Source organism: Microcebus murinus, chromosome 27, assembly GCF_040939455.1.
Source record: "Microcebus murinus isolate Inina chromosome 27, M.murinus_Inina_mat1.0, whole genome shotgun sequence".
NCBI lineage: Eukaryota > Metazoa > Chordata > Mammalia > Primates > Cheirogaleidae > Microcebus > Microcebus murinus.
In genome coordinates, this window is record NC_134130.1 from 18,986,712 (window position 1) to 18,995,176 (window position 8,465).

Here is an 8,465-nt window from a genome sequence, read left to right on the forward strand (position 1 = left end):
AGTGATTCTAAATATACCCAAGTGAATGCAGAAAAATACATTACTATTTGAGGCAGACCATGCTAAAATATAATTTACAATGACTAGTTTGCATTTAAGATGGTTAGTAATGTGTTTAAACCAATGAAATCAAGGTAAGTTAAATTTTGCAGTATTTTCTCGGTCTTTTCATACTAAACATTTGTTCATCTGAAAAGTAAGTAATTTTGGAAAAAGCAAATGACCTGATCCTTCTCTTTATGCTTACCATTTTCTCTCTCAGTCATACTAAATGCAAACAAATCAATACAGCATCAAGATTTTTCACATATTAAAATAAAGACTAATGACTTGTGAAGGTACACTGTGTACCACATAGTACTTAATAGAAGAGCTTGCAATGACCATCAACTCAGTTTTTTTAATAACACTAAGATTTACAAGCCAAAATAAACATGTGATTTAAAAATTCTGCTATTCAAGATAACTCAGTTGTCCTTTTTTTCTTTGAGATTGGTAAAGGTTGGGTCTTTAAAAACCTGAAGAGGAGTTGGTAAGAGGAAAAAACAATCCTCGATGCTTTAAAAAACTCAACTGGTTAGAAGTCCATACAACTACAATGCTGGCACGGAAACAGATATACTCTGTCACAGAACCATTCACTTTCCCACAGCAGTAGCTCCTCCAAGCCAACTAGACTAAGATGCAAATCAGCTCACCCGTGATTAAAACTGAGTAATCCTTCAAAATAGAAGCAAGACACCTCACCCAAAAAGATCTTTTAAATCATTGCTAGCCGAACTGCTATTGGTCATAGTAGTTGGAACTTTGGCTGTGCAAAGTTCTGTGGGCTAAAGAAAGGATTACCCTGCATACCAAAGGCAGATTGTCCCATCATGTTCATCTGTGTTCCCATTACAGAACTGCCCATACCTGAAGAGCCTTGAGGAGGTACTGATTAAGCCACTGATTTGGTTTCTGTTGTGATAACTGGTTCATGCTAACTTTGGGTTTCTGAGGGCCAAAGAGATTATTAAGGGCAGACATATCTGCAGGTCTTTGTTGGGTCTGCTTCAAACCAGCAGGAGGAACACTCAAAGCATTGAAGTTTGGCAGAGTGGGAGCTGCTCCCAGAGTCATCTTGCTCACTCCAGGTGTGCTTGAACTACTGAAGAAGTTCTGATTTGTATTAACAGGCATGTTGAATCCTGAAGTCTGAAAGCCCATATTGGCATTTAGGCCGTTCGTCAAGTTTCTCTTTGTATTATCAATTGGTGTAGAAAACATCATGCCAATGCCCATGGAAGGAACAGAGGTGAAGGTACTTGAAGTAGAAAGTTTAGGGTTACTAACAGAAAGGCTGGTCAAAGATGACATATTATCCATCAATGTGTCTGTCAAGTCCTTAGTCTGTTTGACTGGAGCAATAAGTGTATGCACTTGGGGTTTTAGAGGCTGCTGGCTTTTCAACTTCTGTGCCTGGTCTTGTTCTTTTGCTAATTTTTGTTTTTCTTCAAGTGTAAGTGATGCTCTTTTATGCTTATTCTGTAACCCATCCTCTTTATTTTCTGATTCCCCACCAGTCAGAAGGTCTGCTCCAATGTTGTTAAAAACCTTGTCAATTTGCTGATTCCCAACATTTGTAACTTTTGTCTCCTCAGAAGCATTCATTTGATTTCCTATGTCCAAAGATTTCTACTGTTCTTGCATTATATGAAGTTGCTCCAGTTTAGTCTTATGTTCAGATTCCAATCTACTAAGCATCTCTTTTATGACGGAAATGAAAGAATTGAACTGATTAAGATTAAGATTGTTTTCAATACTCAAGGGTATGAGATGAGGCAATACTTTTCCAGCCAGCTGCTCTTTGGTGATTCCCAACTTCTTATGAGTAAAAGTACATTTGTAAATACCTAAAATTCCCATGAGGACCGCAGGTTCCTTGGATGGAGTTTGTTGTAAGAAGGGTAGGATATCATTAAGTACAAACCACTTATCCAAGTATTCCAAAATCTTTCCTAAGTACACTAATGAATTTACACGAACAGCAAGGGAAGACGTTTGTAGACAGGCATTTTTAATTCTTGGAATCAAAGCATTTTTCATGGATGGGTAGTCTATAAGATTTGCAAAGGTTGGAATGATGTTTAGACAGAGCTCCTGGATCTGAATGGAAGGAGCTTCTAGTACTCTGTAAACCATTGGTAGGACACTGTGTTTTATCTCATCAGGAGGGGTTTTGGTTAGTAGCAAATCCATTTTTTGTAAGAAAATTAACAAAATCTGGATTGGCTCCTGCTGTTTAAATACAAGGCCAAGTTCAGGTAGAATTAATTTGACATATTCTTCTTTGGTGCATTCCTCAGCAATCAGTAGGACATTGGGCAAAACAAAGGGTACCATGTCAGGGTTTACAAATTCTGAAGTCAAACAAGGCAAAATTCTCTGCACGATGACACGCTTGGGCAGTTTTGGTAGAACCTTTGGCAGTCCTTTGAAAAACTGTGATGTCTGAAGGTTATCTCTTTGGAATAAGGTATCAAAATATTGTAGTGTTACTGCACCAACATCATCAAAGAAGGGAATCTTTGTCATTTGATCTGCATCTGGTCTGACAGTCGGAGTTACATTTAACAGTAGTTTTACATGTTCACGGACTTCCTCAGATACATTTGTAAGTGAATTAGATCCCAAACGACTCAACTGATCCAACTGCCTACTGAAACTCTTGTAAATATCTTGTTTGTTGACTTCAAATATAGGTTTCCCTTTATTAAATACAGCATACATAACAGTTCCTAAAGAATACATATCACTGGCTGTTTCACAGCTTACAGAAAGTATGTATTCAGGAGCCAAATATTCAGGATTTGGAAGACATAACGATGGTAAATTTGGGTCCCATTCTTTACAAGGAAATTTAGGCTCTTGTTCAGAGGGATTGGCTGATGATACACAAAAATCAAAACCCATTATTTTCCAGGCTCCACTTTTATTCAAAATTATATTTTCTGGAGTAATATTTCCATGAACCATTTTCACACTGCTATGCAAAAATGACAACCCTTCAGAAACCTGAAGCAAGCCATATTTGGTTTCTACATCATAAAGTTTATAATCTTTAATGTCCGGAGATATAGGGGAAGGCAGGTTTTCCCAGTTACCAAGAACGTTGGCTAAACTGGCAAAAACTGGTTCCGTACAAAATGCCAAGCAATCCCTGTTTTGTTGATTTTTTTGTGCCATTAAAAATCTTCCAAGCTAGCCCATTGCCACCACTAGCAATGTGTCGACCAACATCAAATTCTCTAGTGACAGGATTTCCCATTACAGCACTAGTGACGTCAGCTGTGACTTTTGTAACAGTACTCTTCAATTTATTAAGCATGGACTGCATGGCTGCAATATTTATTGGGTAGTTACAGCTACCCAGTCCTGGGGTAGTGTCCAATTTCCCAAAAGGAACCAAGATCTCCGCACGGAAACCGAGCTCGCAAGCCGGCGCGGGCGGCTCTCTCTCCAGCTGACTCCGATCCCGGGCTCCAGTCGCCTCGAGGCCTCCCCAGGCAACAGCCGCCAGCCCGGCCGCCGGGAGGCCTAGCCCCGGGGGCCTTCTCCATTCCCTCCTCGCCGCCTCGGCCTCGGCAGCCCCGCGAGAGCGTGGCGGGTAAGGGAGGTCGGCGGTGCCTCTACTGAGACTTTACAAGCAAGGAGAGACTGTGGCCCCGTTCTCACTCTTCTGAAACAGAACAATGCCCAGCCTAGAATCTTATTCCCTGCAAAACTAAGCTTCGTATATGAAGGAGAAATCAAGACGTTCTCAGATAAGCAAAGACTGAGGGAATTCATCAAGACAAGACCAGCCCTTCAAGAAGTACTCAAAACAGTGTTACCCACGGATCAGCACAATAAACACTCACGAATGTAAATCTACTCAAAGCTAAAGATCAAAGCCCGGACACTACAATGGCTCAAGAGAGAAAACAAAGCAACAAAGTTCAACCCAACATAATGAACAGAAATCTGGCCCACCTATCTATTATCTCAATAAATGTGAATGGCTTAAACTCCCCACTCAGGAGAGATAGGCTGGCCGAATGGATAAAAAAAACACAAGCCAAGTGTCTGCTGCCTTCAGGAAACACATCTAACCTGCAAGGAAGCAGTTAGACTAAAGATAAAGGAGTGGAAAACGATATTTCAAGCAAACGGAAGCCAAAAGAAAGCTGGTGTGGTGGTGCTGATTACAGATAACTTAGTCTTTAAATCAACAAAAGTAATAAAAGACAAAGAAGGTCACTATATAATGGTGAAGGGTACAGTTCAACAAGAAGACATAACAATTCTAAATATGTATGCACCCAACCTTGGTGCACCCAGATTCATAAATCAAACTCTACTTGACCTAAACAAATGGATAAACAACACCACCATAATAGTCAAAGACTTTAACACCCCACTGACAGCACAGGACAGATCCTCCAAATAGAAAATCAATAAATAAACAATGGACTTAAACAAAACTCTAGAACAAATGGGGCTGACTGACATTTACAGGACATTCTACCCCCAAACCACTGAATATACGTTCTTCTTATCAGCTCATGGGGTCATTCTCTAAGACTGACCATATCCTAGGACACAAAGCAAGTCTCAAACAATTTTAAAAAAATAGAAATTATACCATATATCTTTTCAGACCACAATGGAATAAATGTAGAAATCAATCCTAACAGGAATTCTCACTTCTACACAAAGTCATGGAAACTAAACAACCTTCTGCTGAATGATCACTTCATAAATGAGGAAATCAAGATGGAAATCAAAAGATTATTTGAACTAAACGACAAAGGAGACACAAGTTACCAAAGCCTGTGGGACACAGCTAAAGCAGTCCTGAGAGGAAAGTTTATTTCCATAAATGCCTATATCCAAAAGTCGAAAAGATCACAAATAGACAACCTAATGAATCATCTCAAAGAGCTGGAAAAAGAAGAACAGACCAACCCCAAACCCAGCAGAAGAAGTGAAATCATTAAGATCAAATCAGAACTAAATGAAATTGACAACAGGGAAACTATATGGAAGATTAGTAAAACAAAAAGTTGGTTCTTTGAAAAATAAAATTCTTGCTTTGTAGCCAGGGCAATTTTTGGTAGCAACCAGTAAAACAGCAAATCTATTTCGTCTATATTAGACTTAGATTTAAGTCTTTTGAAGGAGTTAAGATTCCTTCATGAGTCAGGATTCTCCCTAGAAACATCGGAGATGTTGCAGATATAGATGATAAAGAGATTTATTAAAAGGAATTGGCAGGTGGGAAGGGGAGGATGGGCATATTCACACCTAATGGGTGCGATGTGCACTGTCTGGGGGATGGACACACTTGAAGCTCTGACTCGGGTGGGGCAAAGGCAGTATATGTAACGTAAACATTTGTACCCCCATATTGTGCTGCAATAAAAAAATGTAAAAAATAATCTTGAAAAAAAAAAGGAATTGGCTCACATAATTATAGAAGTTAGAAAGTCCAAAATCTTACAGTAAATTTGCCAGTTCCAGTCTGAAGGCTGGAAGCTGCTTTAGAATCAGATGCAATGCTGAAGTTCCAAGATAATCCGGCGGGAAAAGTCTTACTTGGAGAAGTGCCAGCTTTTTGTTCTCTTCAGGCCACTGACTGATTGGAGGGGGTCCGCCCACGTTAGGGAGGGCAATCTTCTTTACTCAGCCTATGGATTTGAACATTAATCTCATCCAAAAACACCCTCACAGAAAACACCCAGAATAATGTTCAGCATATACGCCAGAACCCCATGGCCCAGTGAAGTTGACTCCTAAAATTAACTGCCACAGCCCTCATGGGCTTGATCTTAGCCATGGAAATCTTGATTTCTGTTATGTGATCTCATTAATTTTGGTTCTTTATAGATAATTTAGGGATCCCAACCTCCCTTTTTTAATGTAAATAACAAATTTATTATTAAATTCTGCATAGTTTCCCTCTTTGATTGTCAAAAACAAATGAACACCGATGTGTTGATGGGCACTTCGGTTGTTTCCACATCTTTGCCCATGGAGTACTACTCATCTATAAGAAAGAATGGTGATATAACCTCTTGTATTTTCCTAGATAGAGCTGGAACCCATTCCACCAAGTGAAGAATATCAAGAATGGAAAAATAAGCACCACATGTACTCACCAGCAAATTGGTTTCACTGATCAACACCTAAGTGGACATATAGAAATAGCATTTATTGGGTGTCGGGCAGGTGGAGGGGGAGAGGGGGTGGGCATATACATACATAATGAGTGAGATGTGCACCGTCTGGGGGATGGTCACGCTTGAAGCTCTGACTCCGGGGTGGGGGAGAAGGGGGGAAAGGCAACACAAGTAACCTAAACATTTGTACCCCATAATATGCTGAAAAAAAATGAAGTTGTTAAAAGTATACATTAGATGATTTAATAAATAAATTTCTAGAAAAACGAAAAATAAAACCCAAATGAAGAAAATGTCATAATCTTTTAAATTTCAGTGTATAGATGATCTCTTTTCAGGCCACCCTCTGCTGTTCCGTTGGTCACATTTTCCATTCTTGTGCCATAACATTGATGTCTTAATTACTTCCATGGTATAATTCTTGATATCTAGAGTAAATCTTCTTACATTTCCCTTTTTCTTTAAGACTTCTTGCTGCTCCTGGCTTTTTCATATTCCACATCAAAGCTAGCCTGCACCCTGCCATATCCTCTTTCTCTTCAGATGTACACCTCTTTTTGTGCTTCAGAGACCCACATTTCTGAATCAGCATGCTAATTTTAAAAACTTTACTTTTAATCATTATGGGTACATAATAGCTGTATATATTTATATGGTACATGTGTATTGTGATACAGACATATGATGTTTAGTTAAAGCAGATTAATTGGGGCATCTATCATCTCAAGCATTTATCATTTCTTTGTGTTAGGAACATTCCAGATCCACCCTTTTAGTTATTTTAAAGTATAGCATAACTTATTGTTGATTATAGTCACTTCTTTATGCTATCAAATATCATCATTCTATCTATCAAATTCTGTTTAGATATTGATTAGAACTCAGTTTAGGAATAATTGATTACCTCATGTCATGAAATCTTCCTATCCACAACCAAAGTAAATCTTCCACGTAGTTTTTATTTAATTCCCTTTAATTTTTAAAAATATTTTCTTTGTGAAAACCTTGCACATATTTTGTTAGATTTATTCCTAGACATATTTTTGTTTTTGTAATTGAAAATATCTTCCTAGAGTATATTTTCTAATACATAAAATGCAATTAATGTTTACATATAAGTTTTATATCCAGCAAACTTGTAAAACATTTTTTGAGAGTCTAATAATTACTCACTTTCTTCCTTGTGGGGTTGCTATCTTAGACAATATATAAATGGTGACAAATTTGATTTGCCCTTCCCAATACTTATAAATTACATGCAGTCCAACACGCACTGTCTTTTCATTAGAGTCTAGTAGTTTGCTTAGATTTATTATCACTGCCAACCCTGAAAGCTTTTTGTCCTCCTTTTCTAATAACTTAATTCCTTCTGCCTCTTGCAGTGTTGTAATATCTTCTCTTTCTTCTCCCTAATTTGGATAGCCTGGACTTCTTTCTCTTGTTTTATTGCTCTAGCTAGAACTTCTAGTACTATGTTAAATAAAAGTGATGAAAATAGGCGTCTTTGTCTTGTTCTAGATTTTAGAAGAAAAGCTTTCAATTTTTCTCCATTCGGTATAAGGTTAGCTGTGTTATGTAGCCTTTATCATATTGAAGTATGTTCCTTCTATAGCAAATTCATTTAGGGTTTTTTTCCATTTTTTTAATTTCAGAATATTATGGGGGTACAAATGTTAAGGTTACGTATATTTCCCATGCCCCCCTCCTCCCTCGAGTCAGAGCTTCAAGCGTGACCATCCCCCAGACGTTGCATATCTCACTCATTATGTTTGACATATCTCACCCATCCCCTTCTCCCCCCTCCCACCCACCCGACACCTGATAAATATTATTCCTGTATGTCCACTTAGGTGTTGATCCGTTAATACCAATTTGCTGGTGAGTACATGTGGTGCTTGTTTTTCCATTCTTGAGATACATCACTTAGTAGAATGGGTTCCAGCTCTAACCAGGAAAATATAAGATGTGCTATATCACCATTGTTTCTTAAAGCTGAATGTACTCCATGGTATACATATACCACATTTTATTAATCCACTCATGTATTGATGGGCACCGAGGTTGTTTCCATACCTTTGCGATTGTGAATTGTGCTGCTATAAACATTCGAGTGCAGGGGGCCCATTTACAGAGTGTCATTTGATCATTTAGGGTTTTTATGATGAATCAAGGTTACATTTTATTAAATGTCCTGTGTGCATCTATCAAGCCTGGATTGTTCTTTTTCTGATACTTTACGAGGGAACTCTAGTAATGTTATAATAT

At 38.2% G+C, this 8,465-nt stretch overlaps 1 pseudogene; it reads right to left on the bottom strand.

Annotated features, from left to right (window-relative positions):
- Positions 1-443: 443 nt before the first annotated feature.
- On the bottom strand, positions 444-3,376 carry LOC105879041 (SCY1-like protein 2 pseudogene; annotated as a pseudogene).
- Between the last annotated feature and the right edge of the window lie 5,089 nt (positions 3,377-8,465).